The sequence below is a fragment of the Cupressus sempervirens genome, chromosome 4 (assembly GCF_028749045.1).
Source record: "Cupressus sempervirens isolate cs-2001-9-10 chromosome 4, ASM2874904v1, whole genome shotgun sequence".
NCBI classification, from domain to species: domain Eukaryota; kingdom Viridiplantae; phylum Streptophyta; class Pinopsida; order Cupressales; family Cupressaceae; genus Cupressus; species Cupressus sempervirens.
Window position 1 is genome coordinate 474,465,679 of NC_143121.1, and position 17,249 is coordinate 474,482,927.

General features: G+C 36.5%; 1 protein-coding gene and 1 long non-coding RNA gene across 4 annotated transcripts in view; both read right to left on the minus strand.

Moving 5' to 3' along the window:
* Window positions 1-267: 267 nt before the first annotated feature.
* LOC149562020 (uncharacterized) lies at window positions 268-1,047 on the minus strand. Its single transcript, XR_016363884.1, has 2 exons — window positions 997-1,047; window positions 268-666 (listed from the first exon to the last, which is right to left on the minus strand). It is a non-coding gene; the product is annotated as an uncharacterized LOC149562020 (long non-coding RNA).
* A 7,362-nt stretch (window positions 1,048-8,409) lies between these two features.
* The window catches only part of LOC149562021 (Wound-responsive family protein), a 120,761-nt gene continuing 111,921 nt past the window's right edge, over window positions 8,410-17,249 (minus strand). For all 3 annotated transcript variants that reach the window (XM_089825559.1, XM_089825558.1, XM_089825557.1), the window contains one exon: window positions 8,410-8,913. The gene's annotated coding sequence lies outside the window, so the exon portion shown is untranslated. The remainder of the gene's footprint in view (window positions 8,914-17,249) is intronic.

The following is a 17,249-nucleotide window of genomic DNA, read 5'->3' on the forward strand; positions in this document are numbered from 1 at the left end:
TATTTTCAGCCTATGGTGACAAGTTGTCAATAAATGTTTGAAAACTTTGATTCTTTGTTTAGATATCATGAAATAAGTGAGCGAGACCACTTTTTCAATAAAAATATCTTTGGGGTTACAATCAAGAAATAGAGATGTAGATTTATATTTCAAAAGTTCCAAAATGAAAGCATTTGTATTATAGTTTGAATTAAATGGTTATGAGACTCCTGAAGTGAGTAGACTGGTTACTAGTTTTAATATAGAGAAGATTGAGGAAGGACTAGCTTAGGAAATGTCACCTTTGAGTAAAATGTATAAAACAGAGACAGTGATGGAACAACACAAGTTCTACAATCTTTTGACTCTGAACGTGGTCATGGAATCAACCTTCATCATGATGTGAGTTTTTTTTTCATGCATTGTAAGCACATCACATAATGTACTAATGGATATGAAACAATTTTGTTATTTGTCTTTTTAGGGTATAGTATAAAAATACCCTTCTTGGCATTTTACCTTTTATGAAATATTTGATCCTCCTCTGACATGAACCTTCAACTTTGGATGGGGACACTTGACTCATTTGTAATGTTCTCACAAAATAGAGATGCCTATGTGGGAAAATCATACTGGATAGAGCCCTTTTAAATTGAGCCTCCCTACGATCGGTCAAATACACGCCCTCTGCATTTAACGTGTGACCCCATCTTCAAATTTGAGAATATATATGCACTAGAAACCTTTGTAAACAAATGGCCTCCATTTATGCAACAACTAATTCTATACATTCACCATGTAGACTCTACATAGTCAACAGTCTCCATACTCTTAAAACTGAACTCCAAACATTAAATGGAACACAAACTTTGATCTTCTCATACAAGTATAGTATAAAAATATCCTAGTTCATTCAAGGTATAACCTAGTTTTTTAATCCACTTAAAATCATTAGCAAATCTTAGCTACCTTCTACCACTACTAAAAACACACATACGAATAAGAATACAAACTTACCACTGACAAATCGACATGCATAGTTGAAGCCCAACCTCTTGCCCGCGATCTGCCCAAAATAGAATAAACTGAGTTTCAATTTTCCTTTTTTCGTTTATATCCCAATTTGGTCAATATTTTGACAACAAACTTAAGTGGCATCAAAATTTCGATGAAATCAGGATCATAATTTTAAAAAGTGAATTTCACAAGCCAAAATGGCCTAACGTCAAAAATGAAGGCCAAATGTACTAGTGATTGTTTTGAAGTGGATATGAAGTAGTAGAAAAAGAGAGGATGCTTTAATCTTGACAAGTTTCTTTGGATAGCATAGGGATAGTGATTTTCTCACAATTTTAAATAAGCTCAATGAAAGTGGCATATTCATCGTACTTGGGAGATGGACAAGACATAGGATATGGAGTAACATCTTGAAGGGGATGAAAGGTGCTTGATCTTGATCATTAGCATCTTGAGAATTTGCTTGACATGGAGCCACTTCTATGGACAAAAGGATCTTGAAGAGGGAATAGAGGACTAGTTGGAGTATCCATGATAAGCATAGTGGTACATAAAGGTTTAGGATCTTTAGTCTTAGTAGCATCAAAAGTGTTTACAACCAAATGCAAATTAGATTGGGTTTTTTTCAAAGATAGCCCTTAAGGGTACGCATAGTCAGTACAGAAAGCATTAGCTTTTATATTTGATGGAGGCATGTTAAAAAAATTTGAAGCTTTGGAAAGTTCATGAGTGTTGGACAAAGTAAGGGTGTTAAGAGATCGTCACTAGACATAGATTCGTCAATATGATCTTGCTCAAGAGAAGTATCCTCATCACATGAGTCAATAGGAGTTCCAATTTCAATTGTATCTTGGATTTTATTCTTCAATTTTGTGCAATGTGAAGTTTTATGTTTGTTATTTCTATGATAGGTACAATAGTTACTCAAAAACCAAATTCCATGTGAAGTGTCTTGAGATAGAACAATGTGTTTGTTTTTAAGAAGCTTTCCAAAGCTGATTTATAAGATTTTTCCAAACAGGTTAAATCATGCTTTGGTCTAGGTACCCAAGGTCCTTCCTTAAAGATATTTCTAGATTTTTTTGGCATTTGTGAAGTGTCCTCAAATGTCTTGGATTCAAGATCATAGTAATATGATTTTCTACTATCATTAGAGGAAGGGAAAATTTCTCCAAAGAATTCATCTGATGATGTATCATTTTCTTCCTTTAGTTCTTGAATTTGAAAACTCAAGATTGGATTTGTTTTTTCATGTTTGCAATAAGAATTTGCTCCTCCTTGCTAGGAATGTTGGATTTAGTCCATTTAGCCATTTAGATATCCTCGTTCTTCTTTCTCTCTTAGGTTTGTGTGAAGAAAATGTGTTTCCCCTTCTAGTTGTAGTAGTCATACACAATAAAAGTGAAATAGGATTAGACTAGGACCACACTTAGAACTTTGTCTAAAAGTAGGTGGAAATGACAGCAAGGGTGATGTACACCAAGGTACAAATCGTCGGAGTAGTGGTTAGAATAGCTAAGATATTTTATTATCATAATGGTGAGGTGTGACAACATAGTAAGACAAGAGGAGCAAAGAGACTAAGTTGTACGTGGGTCACAAGTGTTTAACCGAAAAAGGTTCAGTTTCAAATTCAGCGTGTTGTAGATAGAGAGGTGTATAAGGGTTCCTAAGTAAAGACCACATTGAAATGAAGATTTGATAGGACGACATTTGCAACTTGCTATTTTGGCCAATTTTCACATAGGCTCATGCAAGAGAATGCTTCCCTAGGTGAGAGTTTGATAGACCCGTGCAAGTAAATACAGAGTCCAAGTGAGTAAATGGCTTTCCAATCGAGAATTAGAGCTAGTTTTGACAACTTGACCAAAGTTTTGACAATGCTTGAGCAAAATCTCATGTGAGAAAAAGGTAGTTACTAGGCGATAGTCCAATAGTTGTCAGGTGAGTAAAGAAATGCATCAACCCTAAGATTTTGAATCACACAAGATTTTTTGTTGGACCAAGTGAGTAAACAAGAAAGTTTCTCAATTTTTAGACAAATTGACAAAGTTTTCAAATTTAACGAGTTTATTTTCTAGATTTGTTTGGAACAATTAGACAATAGGGACAAAAGTAGTCACAAACAATCCAACCAAGGGAAAAGAAGCATGGAAGGACGGGGGGAGTCTTGACAAGAATTGGACAGTTTGGATAGTCTTGACTCAACAAACATGCATTATCCCTAGAAAAAATGGTAGAGAAGGCAAAACCTTGTCTTACATCTTATATGTATACATTCACCTCACACAACTGTGTCACCCCCTAGAGGGCACCCATGTTTTGGTGTTTCCAAGGACTCAATAATATATGTTCAAAGGTTACCCTTGTAGCAACGGCTAGTTTCAAATACCACCTTCAAGCATCCAGGTGTATACCTATGATGAGGATCTATATGAGAGAATCTTCCCCCTCGCACAAAAATAATGCCCCGTTTAGGAGGTGAACCAAGTAGGCAACCATCTAGAAGGTGTTTAATAGGCTTATGTTCACATTAACCCTTTGTGGTCTAGCAAGTGATATTTAGGCCTCCCAACCATATTGACACCTGAAAGTGTACACCCATGCAAAGCAAGGCATAGGGAGCAGTGTTGCTCAGTACAACAATTAGGGCTTCCTCAGGATATGCAATATCAAGAATCAAGAGGAAAGAATTAACAAGGTTTTGGATTATTTAACTCTACAAAGCTTCTTTATTACGGTGAGTTGGAATCACCAGCAAAAGGTGTGTGCTCACTTAGGTCGTTCTCGAATGTTGAGTACTTCGACAGGCCTGCTAAAGGTGACTCAAGGACTTGGTTCAGATTCAAGGGTCCAAGTTTTTGATTCTCCAAAAGGGAAAATAGCATACTCCTCTACCTCTTCACCTTACCCAAACACACTATACACGTTTTGTTGGAGTTGGTGAATTTTTTTCATTGATGTCAAAATTTCTATCAAGTTAAAGAAGACATTATCGAAGAAGCCTAACCCTAAGATTTATTATGGTCAAGATTAAGTTTAGAGTTATCAAACAGGAAATGGTATATGAGAGAGAGAGAGAGAGAGAGAGAGACAAACAGACAGACAGACAGAGAGACAGAGACACACAGAGAGAGAGAGAGAGAGAGAGAGAGAGAGAGAGAGAGAAACTTGTGACAACAAGTATTACAAAGGGAAAACAAAGGGACAGACTGATCTTACAAGTTTAAGGAGAAGCACTACACAGGTCAAGTTATCCTTTATAATACCTAATCATTTTTTACAAGAATTACCTTTTGCGGGATATTAAGTTCGTCAATGAACTTTTGATAAAATCTCTAACAAGGTGAATGCCTAGATAGGTAGCATTAAATCTCTTAACAAAGTAGTCTTAATAAGTTAAGGATACAATTAACACTCTATTAGTCACTCCTGGCAAAGTGAGTTTCTTAGAAGGAAACACCAATGTATGCCTAATCGACAAACCTTTTTGACTACAGTGAAAAAGTTGTGGGTTCTATCCCCACCACAATTTTGCCCTCTTGCCAAGAGTTTTGAGATACCAAAATTTGTGTTGTATGCGAATTTTATTTTATGAATCTTGTATTAATGCCGATAGGCATTCTACAATGGCAGAAGGAGTGGAGTGTGATGGTGCTAGCGTGTTAATGTTAACAATTATCTTTTAGCTTAAATTTGACAACCATTCGCACGTCAAAATTTTAATATTTATTATAAATATAATGTACTTTTAAAAATAATTTAATAAACATCACATAAAATAGAAAAATGTGTTGCTAAAATTCTAAGTTTTGAAGATAATTTGTTTAGAAATTAAAATAAAAAATGAAAGTCAGTCCCACAAAAATAAATATAGATACAATTGAATATAAATATTTTTGGATGTAAAAAATTAAATTCTAAGGATTTCATAATTGATATCTATCGGCATTTTATTAGATAGATTTATTTAAGATATCTATACTAGTTTATTTTCACGCATACGGATTGTTAACGGCTAAATGTTTATGGTATCGAAACAATGTTGTTGCAGACTATCAATTAATTAATGAAAATCCAAATTGTTGCATAAGTATTGATCCCCCCCCCCCGCGCTCTCCGAGTACTTAATCTTTCCTACCTATACTTATCAATTGGTATCAAAGCTTCTTTCTCTTGAAATAAGTTTGACAACTTGAGAGTAGATCTGGAAAATGGAAAGGTTAAAAAGGAAAGACAACTTGAAGAAGCCCTAGATGAAGTTATAGCCCAAAATGATGAACTAAAGAAAAAGCTAAAAGTCTCATTTGCAAAAAAGAAATAACTACTAGAGAGATCACAAAGAAGTCTTGAGGATCTTGAAGAACTTTCTCATAATAGTACAAATTTAGAAGAAGCTGATGCTACAATAGTTGATCTATTCGACAAAAATGTTATCCTCGAAGAAAATTTACAAGCAAAAAGGGAAAGTGAAAATCAAGTCATATGAATGACTAGACAAATAGGAAGAATGAAACTATCAAAGATTAGAAAGGAAAATTGGAAACTCATAAGAAAAGATTGGGAAAGGAGTCAAAGATATGGACAATACTTCAACTACATCAGGTAAATAACACATTGAATGGATACATAAGTGATACAAGTGAGGAAAACTAAGAAGTCCTTGCTGAAAATGAAAAATTGAGAAAAAAAGGTTGAAAATCTACTTAAAAAACAAAAGGTAAAACAATAAGTCAATGTGACGCCTACTAAATTTGACCCGAGCATGAAAAAGATTGATGAACAATTGAAATGGAAAAGGGAGGTGGAAGGGTATCTTGATCTTGACTATGTAGTGGAGTGGAGGGAATTATGGGATCATGGGATGGTGTGGGATCATGCATTGGATGTGAAGGCGTGCTTTGATCTTGACTTTGGAGGAAATTATGAGATGGAGATGGAATAGGATTGTGCAATGAAATGGAGGGAATGGAATCAAGAGTTAGATTTATTTGATCTTGATATGGAGGGGGATTAATAGGTGGAAGACAAGGAATGTCTTCACGAGGACGAAGGAGGAGTAAATCAGTAGTGGGAATTGGATCATTGGGTGGTTTAAAGGGACTCACGTCTTGAGATGGGATAACTTCAGCTTGGCATGAAGGGGAATTAATGGATGGGATGGGAAGAGTATCTTCATGAAGTGATGGTTGAGTGGATGTTAAGTCTTGACATGGAAGGGGGGCATTAATGGATGGAGGACAAGGGATTTCTTGATCTTTATTAGGAATAGGATCATGAGGTAGATTCAAAAAGGTAACTAGATCTTGAGATATAAGGGGATCATGGGGTGGAAGAATGTTTAGATCTAGAGGAGAGGAGAGGAGAGGAGACGACTCTATAGCAGCATGCTTTGAGACAAGGTCTTGACATGTTTGGAAATGGGAGGGTGATGTGATGGAAGAATTGGGATGTTCAATTTTAAAGTTACCTTTTTCAATAAGATCTTGGCTAAAATCTTTTAACTTTTGGCACGTATTAGTATCATGAACCTTGGTGTGATTGTATTGACAATATTCATTTTCTCTAAACCAAATAGGTTTAGGTTTTCATCTGGATAAGGTTTAGTGTTTGGAAACACCATCATATTTTCTTCAGCCACCTTATGAAATATGGCATCAAGGAGATCGGCTAATGGTGTATAATCTCATTTTGGTTTAGGGATTATGTGCAGGAGATAGGTTGGAACTTTTGAGTGATTGTGTATACTTGTTTAGAGTTGAGGATTCAAACTCATTTGCTTGTCCTGGGTCATAATCAAGTTTAGGATTGGGATTATCTAGAGATGGGGAGGATTGGGATTGTAATTGGCATTGGGATTAAGTGGAGGATTGGAATTAGGTGGAGATTGAGGAAAGGATGGAGCAATGGGATTAAAATTTGCATTAGATTTAAGTGGATGATTTGGATTAGCTAGTGGAAAGGAGTATAGTTCTTTATAGGTAATCCCTTTCTGGTTTATTTGATAATCATAAAGTTGCTTTTGAATCTCTTTAAGCTCTCTGGCAAGGTCTTGTTCTACAAAATAGTGAGGTGGGTTTCCCTTGTCAAAGGTAGGAGAAGAATATTGATATGGATTAGGACTAGATGGATAGGATTGTTGAGTGAGTTGTGATGTGTGAATGACAATAAAGATTTTTTTGAAGGTCCTCAATTGTCAATTTGAATACATATTCTTGAAGTGTTGCAGCAAGTTGTGATGATGTGATAACTTGAGATGTAGGAGCTTGTTATGAGAATGCAAATTGAGCTTGTGATGTAGGTATAGGGTCATTTGATATGTATGGACTGGCTTGGTGTTGCACTTGAATTTGGTGAAAACAATCCATATTCATGATGTTGAGACAAGGACTTTTCGATATGAATTAGAAATTGAGGTAGTTGAAAAATTAAATTGAGAATAGATGGAGTGAGAGATTTGATGATGGATGAAATATGAACTTAGGACTAGGAGCAAGTTTGGGCTTTGTTTCGATTGGGTTAATTGATTGATTGATTGGATGGGTCGATTCAATTAAGAGGATTAAATGTTTGATATGAATAAGACTTCAAAGCGAAAATGTCGATAACCTCCAAATTAAGATGATTCAAATGCACAAGTTTATTTATTATACAGAACATTTTAACCTGCCTCTACTCATAAGTAATGGATCAAGGGAAAGTGGATTAAATAATAATGTAAAGATATCTAATAAACACAATCAAATCATCTATGGGCTGCTAGCTGCTAGTGTATTTGAATACTCCTAAAGCTAAGTGCATCACATACTTATCTCAGATGAGTGTTTAATACAAATATTATTCTTCCTTTTGATTTAGCTTTGCATACTCTTCGCTCCGTTCCACCATATCAATTTATTAAAAGTAGAAATGCAATATTCCTCGCTGATAATAAAATACTAACATGGAGACCGAAATACTAGCTAAAAACTTCATACATAGATCAAATGGTACCAGTGCTACTGCTCTACTATTGAATAGAGGTGTTATCATACTATGTCATAAAAATATTGCAAAACAAACCTCATATTCTCCTTTCAAAATTACTGATGTAATAATTTGAGGTCTGCATTTACAAACATGAAATTTCCAGTTCATCAAATTCTAGCTACTGTTTTTCTGGAGTTGTCTGTGTATACACGGTCAAACCCAGAAAAATAATAACTGCATTTCCTTATCATTCTTTTTTCGAGGTCCATGTACATGTTTTATTACCATTTACACTGCAGATAATTTCCACATAAATGTTATCATTTCTATAATATTGTAAGATCATAGAACATTATTGAAATTCATCAATCCAAATTTCAACTTTGATTAGTTTGTATTTAAATACTCCAAAGTCCGAATGCATGAAGAGATCAGACTCGGGAATTAAAAATTAAACTGTGAATACATCACCTTAAAAAGTCAACACAGATTTCAAATAAGATTGTCTTATAAAAGGCTATTTCCTTCGCTTCTCGTGTGCCAATAAAAAGTATTGTCAGATATTTTCTTTCGTATACATTAACTTGCTCTTCCAAGACCATGACAAATTTGATAAGCTAGCTTTGTGCATATAAACAAAATGATTATATAACAGCACTTAAACTAAACAGAGGCACTTCTACAAAGGTACGGCCCTTGGAAGCTGATTATAAGGTACAGTTGTTCCTCCATACATAATTAGGAACTATTTAGCTATACAGTAGGGGACTTAGCTCGTTATTTTTACATATGTACATATTTCGATTGCTAATATTAAATATATATAGAATGGCCTGAGGCTTATGGAAAGATATGACAAGCTCCGATTGCTCTGTTCTGTTTGCAACCAGCACACATCAAATTCCAATATATCAACAGATCATCTTCCCTGTAATATATACCATCTTCCTGCATAATTATAGGAAATGACATTTGAATACATTAAGCACTTAAAGAGATCAGAAAAAGCACATAACAAATTTAAAATTATATATTTCACAAGACCTGTCTTGTATAGAACACAAGCATTTCAATGTTCTTTATCGACAGGCATTTATCCAAATCTGTGTGATTTCAATCGGTGGTTGTATAGCTTGAGCAACAGAGACTTGAAATTGAAACGAAACAAAAAAATATGTGTTTCTCCAAGTTTCAGGGATGAGGAATGTAGAGAGAGGATTTCGGGTACAAAATAATTCATGGGTTTTGTATGTGAAAATGAAAATAATGTTTAAAATTAAAATTAGTTTAAGGTGATTTGTAAGTGAAACAAAGCCAAGATTTGTTGGTAAATTTATTGTATAATTTTCTGAAGACGCAAGGATTTTTATTGATCCAAAAATTCATTCAGCAATCATAATGATATTATTTATTTTATTTATTTATTTTGACAGCAATTAAAAGTTAAAACAAAGCAGAAATGAGTTGAGAATCACAATTAGAGGTGACAAACATCACAATGACAAGATGAAAATGCCAAAAAAAGATATAAATAGCTGGTTTGAGCAACATGCAAAATTTGGACTTATTATCCAACAGATATCTCTTTTTATATTGCTCTTCATCCCTAGAACTATTGAACTGCACTGAATCCTGAAACATGAGCCAAACCAATCCTAAATATACAACTTGGTATGATATGCCAGACACTGTAAAACAAGAAGCTTTCCATTCTTCCATAGGCATGTTTGTTCATCTTCAGAAATGGATAAAGCTATATTTGGACCATTTCATCTTAGTAACAAAGAAACTAGAAACCTATCAAAGGAGGTGAATGGCAAGCATGTGAAATAACTAGAGGCTCGTATACTTGCCACCAACAAAATGTCATGTGTCAAAAGTATGCATGTCCATCTCTGTTAAACTCACGTACATGATATATTTTCTTGAGAACTGTTGATGTCAATTTTTATACCACATAACATATTAGCAATTAAACATCTGATACAGAGTATCAAACACACAATTCCTTTCTTGAAAAGTTAATACTCATGAAGACATGACAATAACTCCAATGTTCCTTACACCTATGGATACTAACTCAGTATATCGATGTGATTTGCTGGTAATCACGTAGGTGGCCTTACGCTGTTCATTCGAAGATAACTTGGTCTTTGGTGGAATGATGGTGATGGTGATTTGGTGTGAATGCCAGATGATGTTGATGGAGATGGTGATGGTGATGGAGGGTGAATGGTTCTTATGACTTACGCCTTTCTAACTTTCCTCTTCAAAACTCCAACTCCTAACTTTGCTATTCTACTCCTACTCCTATGAATGGAAAGATTAGCAAATGGACGAGGATCGAATCTAATAAAAGTTAACTGGCAGCTCCACCTCCATAGATGCAATTCAAAGGAAAATGAACTAGTTTACGACACAAGGCTTCCCAACAAGCCGCTAGGATGCTAGTGGCCTAGTATTGATCCCTATCAAACATCTACTAATGCTACCATGCAACTATTCATCTACTTTACTCTTTACTTAAGAACTTGATATGCAATCCACTTTAACAACTTGAAAAGAAATTTTGCTCTAACTATTTCGAAGTAGAAAACATGCAATAATACCAAAGGCTCTTAATCACCATGCAAGTCACAACAATGAGAAAGAAATAGCGAATTTTGGCATTATCTTTGCAAAAATTTTCTCCGACCATTACAAATGAGAGCAAATGGCCTTATATATAGGGGCCAAAATTTACAACCGACGGTAGAGATAAAGAGGCAAAACCGACGATCCAAATTGAATCCTAGATACCCTAATTAGGGTTGCCACCCCATCGGCCAATGAGAAGATGCCACCTTGCCATTGGACCAATGAAAAAAGTGAAAAAGTAGCAACCAATGAGAAGGCACCAAAATGGTGGCCAATCAAAATTAGACACTTGTCCTACCCTAGAAGAAAGAGAAATTGCCACTTGGGCTTACATCAAATGATCTAATATAAATCTCTCTTTTTCTTTCGTTCTTTTAGCTAAGGCAATGAACTTAGCTAGCCTTTCATTGACTTCTTCCATGGGAGGGCAAGATGTATGCTTTATCTTGAGCTCAACGGATTTCATCATGTTGTTTGTTGCTTCTAGTGTCTTCTCATGATCCTTCTCATACTCTTTTGCATATCCGATAAAGGCATTGAGGGAGGAAAGGGCGCCCAAATGTTTCTTCTTGATAGCAACCTTTCTTAACTCATCCAATCTTGATCCAAGTCTTGTCTCATCGATGTCCTCTTCTCTAATGTCTTCAAAATCAAGTGCCACTTCAACGTCGCTCATCATGGTTGAAATGGAAATGTCGACACTTGGGCTGTGCTATGCAATTGCATTTTGTATCTTCTCAAGTGTTCTCAATCTGGTAGTCAAAGCAACAAACCAAGACTCAACCGTACTCAATCCTCTTTCACCAACCAACTTGGCCCTTTCCAAATATGCCTCTGGCAGCCCAATGAACGCGTATAGCCTGGGAATAGCTAGATCTTTGACTGGAAGGAAATCTTTCCACTCCTCAAATATTTTGAACTTGTTTCTAACAGTCACCAATGACCGGAATGTCGAGATGAAGGCAAGAAATTTCGCCCATCTTGGATTGTATCATGGATCCAATCCCTGACTTCATGTAGCTGAGTTGATATCTCTTCTAGGTTGCTCCCACTATCTTGAGGAAGGGCTGCCTGATGCAACTGTTGGATAGGTTGGCAATCTCTCCAATATTTGTTCTCGGCCTCCAACTTTATCATCCTTTCATTTGCCTTCCTCAACCTTTCTCTGATTGAAGCTATACCCTCCTGGATCTCTTCACATTCCATATCATCTGTGTTTCTTCCCAAATTGTGCTCCACTGTCTCATATTCTTGGGCCAAAATCTCATCTAATGCCTTATCGATTGTTGGCATAGCAATCTAAACCTTTCGGTGACCATCATTGTCGCTCCCAATTACCTTTGCCACCATTTTTGCCATTTGTTTTTGGTTCTTGCTATCACCCTTTTCTATTAGTCCTTGGATGTCTTCAATTGTTCAGACAATTACTACCTCGCCTCTTGGCATAAGCATTTTCCTTAACCATAGTGGGGCGGTGCATGTCCCCAAATCTGGATTTGGTTCGACTAACAAAGCATCACCAACAACCTCAGGCGCCTGACTCAATATCAATCAGCCCATCTCCTCCTATTCTAACTGCCATGTCATCTCCACGTTGATTTTCTCAGAGAGGAGAGTACTCGGTGCTCTCACTATAACCACTTGACTCTGAATCAAAGCTCACTTCTACCGCGGTCCTTTGTTCACTTGTGTTATCTTCTTGGCCTCTAGCCTCAATTATACTTTCTCTTGACGGTGTTGCATGCTCTCTTCACTGGACGTTCCGAATGTTCTTTGCTTTTTTCAACCTCCAAAGCTCTCTTCTTGCTTCCAACTATTTCTTGTTGCCGGCTACTTCCTTCACCCTTTTGTCCGACTGATTCCGTTGGACCTTCTTTTGGCTTCATCTTCTCATAAGGGGGATCTTTTGACTTTGTAGCTTCCTTAATCTTTCATTATATCAAGACTCGATATGCAAATCAATTGCTCTTGTAACTGCCTCCAAGGAAGGATCCTAATGATCATCCCAATCTACTAGATTCAACTCTATTCCTTCTACTATAACATAATCTTCTCTTAGCACATCTCCACCATCTTCCAATTGATCGATAATATCAAGGCCTCTCCATTTGATATCTCTCATCATGTTCACCGACAATCTTGAGAAAGCTAGCTTTCTCACATGAAAGTCATCTTTGGCATTGGCCCAAAAGTCTTCTATAGTGGGAGCATGTTTAAACGCATTTCCATGAGATACCTTGATAAGACCATTAGGATTGAATCCTTGCCTTGCTCTGTACCATCCTAGATGATACCATTCCAATTCCTTCTCTGCAATTGCAAAGGCGACACGATTGGGGCAACTATCATTGCCAATTCGGAATGAGAAGGCAATCCCTGTCTTACCTTTGAGTTCCATTATTCTGTCATAACACTCAAGTTGCTTAGCCAATTCCATCAAAACTACCTTGTCGAGTGGGTATCTTGGAAGTCTCTTGGGACAAACTGTGCTCCCTACTACTCTAATGTATGCGAATTGCGGAAATTGAATAAAGCAACTCCCATATTCTTTTATCTTCGCTTCTACTTCCGATGAGAGTCTCCTAGTAGGTGTCCCTTGTAATACCCTTATTGTCTTCATAGCAAAGGCGTCACAAAACATTTTGTAGTCCTTGTTGTGCAAATGAAGCTGAGGATAGCATTCATGCACCAAATATTGCCTCGGCCCACTGCCAATTTCTCCTAAGGCCCTAAGTCCCAGACATTTATACAATCTAGCAATTAGGTAAAACAAATAGGATCCCATGTAGAATTGCTTTTGGTTTGTACAGCTCTAAGTTGCAACTCTAGATTCTCGCTTATGATCCTATCCCAATCAAATCTTATTTTTCCTTTTTCAATTTCATCAATAAAGAAGTACATCTAATTTTCGAATTGCACACCTTGAGCTAGGCCCATGATCCAGCTGAGAAGCACAATGAGATCTCCATATTCTGATTTGAAGTTTGCTATGGTGAGCCTCGATGATCTAGTTACTCCTTTCTTTCCTTCGTGTAACCAATCCTACTTTAGATGTGTGAAATAAGCTTCTTGGTTATCCTGAAATGATTTGGCTGCCTGATCGATCATCACCACTGTCATGCTCTTATACTAGGGAATGTTAAATGCTTCATTGATCGCTTGTCTGCCAATATTGGCCAACACCCCCTTCCCTTCATCAAAAACGATGGATTTACTGATCAGATCAAACCTGGATGCACACTCCATAACCAACTTTGGACAAGGCAAGGTAGGAGGTAAAGTTGTTGCATGTACAATTCCACTTTTATATATCTTTTTTGCCATAGAGGATTGTCCTTCCTTAGATAGTTTGTCCGTTAAATGTATCATATTTATTGTACCGACAATGGTATCAGTTATTCACCTCATTTTCGAGAAAAAAGTTGTTTTGGGCATCATATCCTCTTTGTCTTTCTTAGTATTTGTTCCCTCAGGGTTCTTGCTTGCACTAACATCTACCATCCTAAACACTTATTTTTGCCCCTTCTTTCTAAATGATATGGACTACCCTTATCGATTGCCAATCTTCTTTCTATCGATGGATTCTACACTTATTTATGCCTCGCCAAATCTTATCACTACACTTATCAATCTCCAATCTTCAACCTAGGGGTGAGACTACCACTTATTTCTGCCTCACCATTACCTTAGAATGGACTACACTTTGTTGGAACTCTGAATGAAAAGATCATTGATGAAGAAGATTAATTGAAAGAGGGAAATTGTTGTTAAAAGAATGTTTTCAATCATTAATTTGTCATTGATGTCAAACCTGCTATTTGTAGGAATGACAATTGCTTATAAGATCCAAATACTATCACTTAGTTGATTGATGAAGAGGATTTAATCAACAAGATGTAACAAGAGCATCTAAGGGAAAGGTTGAGTTATAGTTTTGTAATGAAGTACAAGGATCAGCTAAGACATTGGTTAAATGATGTATTGATAACATACGTGAAGATACAGAGGTTAGTCACACTTAGAAATTTTGGAGGAATAAGTTGGAACAAAGTTGACTGCAAAGCTTAAACTAAGTTCATCAGTGAGTGCCGAGCAAGCTACTTTAAGCCGAGCAAATGAAAAATCTAGTGTGTGCCGAGTGAAGTTCAAGTGCCGAACAAAGTAACAAGTGTCGAGCAGCAAAAAATCTTAGTAGATGCCGAGTGAATTCACAATAGGTGTCGAGCATCAGTAAAACATAGTTGATGCCGAGTAACACAGTATGTGCCGAGCACCAGAATTTCAATAGTGCCGAGTTGCTACATTATTGGAAATGTCAAAGATTCGCCAAATCTGAGCCGACAAGTTTGTTACCTTGAATTTTGTGAACCAGTTGGAGGATAAGGATGATGTGATGGTGGCACAGAATTCTATGTAAACCATTTTTTAACAAATTCAAGAGAATTTTTCATGATGTTTCTAGAAGAAACAAGATATGGGTTTGATTCAATGAATCCTACCTAATCCATATGAATTGAAATTAAAGGAGGGAAGAATCGAGCAAGAAAAGAAATTCTAGATTTCTATTTAAGGAGTCAGACCAAGAAGCAAGAGTTGTTGGAGTGCCAAATTGCGAAGTGGTTGAAAGGGTGTCAAGGAGAAGACATCTAGGTGAAAAAAAAATAGAGTACAGAAACTCTACTTCGACAAGTGGTCAAAAAGAGAGGATTGCACTAGTACATTGAGCATGGAGACTCAAGGAGACTAAGCTTGAAAGGAGGGCAAGCTGTGAAGAGTTGTAGAGACTGAAAGCCAGGCAATGTTATGAGCTAAGAAGTGATCTGAGATCTGCAAGTTGAGTTGTATTTTGTAATCAGGTCAAAACCCCTTATTGTTACTCTCTAGTAATTGTATCAGTTAGGGTAAAAAAAAATCCTATGGACTTAGGTTGGTTTAATAGCTATTTGTAAATCCTTTAACAGGGTCACATTCCAAATAAATGTTCTAAAGTCCTCTAACCAAGCCCACTTCTAACAAGGTGGTTAAATCTTTTAACCAGGTCACATTTAACAGTGTGTTGTAGCCTTTAATGGGGCAGGCCTTTCACAGGGCATCACTTCAAAAGAGTGAAAATTGAGTAACATGTTACTGGTGGTTTTTCCCAAATTGAGTTTCTATGTAAATCACTGTGTTATGTGTTGATCTTTTTATGTGTTATGCTTGCATATTGATTTACAGTAACTTGTTGAATAGGAAAGTTAAAGCTTGGATGAATGAATAAGTTTGAATAGGACATTTGGACCTTGAATAACTGATTCACCTGCCCTCTCAATTATTCTAGAGCATTTCTAACAATTGGTATCAGAGTCATCTGCTGATTTAGTTTCAAGATACTAGAAGCTGGAAGATCAAGATGTCTAAGAGAAGTTCCCAAGCTCAACAAAGACAACTTCGTTGCATGGCAAAGTCTGATGAAATTGCACCTTGGTTCAATAGGTGATTATGCATAAACCTCAATTGGAATAGAGCGTGTAGACCCAGCTGGACCTCTCTCTACAGATGATTTGAACAAAAGAAAGGAGCACAATTAGGCAATGCTGAAGATTGCCTCTGCACTCAGCTACGCTGAATTTGATGACATCAAAGGATGTGACACTGCATTCAAAATGTGGAAAGCTTTGTCAGATATCTATGGAGGAGATCAGAATGCTCAAAGAGCAAAAAGAGAAAGCCTCAGAGGAAAGTTTGATGACATGAAAATGGAGGAAGGTGAAAATGCTGCTCAATATGCTGCTAGAATGAAAGAAGTGGTAAGTGCAATAAGAAGTCTGGGTGGTCAATTGGAAGAAGAGACTGTCAACAGCAAATACTTAAAGACTCTGCTCCCCACCTATGCTATTAGAGTTTCAGTCATTCAAGAGCTAAGGTATGCTCCCCACCTATGCTATTAGAGTTTCAATCATTCAAGAGCTAAAGTGTGTACAAGGAAACACACTAACCTTTGAAGGAATAGTGGGAAGACTTACTGCATTTGAATTGTCCAACTTTGATAACTACAGACCTGAGAATCTTGAATTTGCTTTCAAGGTCAAGCTGACATTGAAAGACACTGAGGAGGTGACATCAACGAAGAAGGGTAGAAAAGGAAAACATGCATCCAGTGACAATAGCACAGATGACGAAGATGTAGAACAGTTGGAGGCACTGCTGGCTAGAAGATTCCATAGAGGCAAAGGTAAATTCAAAGGTAAGTTGCCTCGTTTGTTTTAATTGCAATGAAGTAGGTCATATTGCTACAAGGTGTACATAGAAGAAGAACTACAAAGAAGGAAACAAGTACAAGAACAAAAGAAAAGATGATAGCAGAGATTACAAGGACAAAGGCAAAAGATGCTACATTGTTGAAGAGGATTCTAATGAGAATGATGATGAAGTAGTCTACGTAGCCATGAAGGATGAATTAGATGAAGATGAGGCAACAACACTGGCAACTTATGTGAACAAGAATGACAAGTGAATCATAGACAATGGATGCTCACATCACATGACAGGAGATAAAAGTAAGTTTATTACCTTTACTCAATATGATGGAAATAATGTTAGATTTGGTAATGATGCTCCATGTCAAATCAAAGGAAAAGGTTCAATTAAACTTACAGAGAAAATTT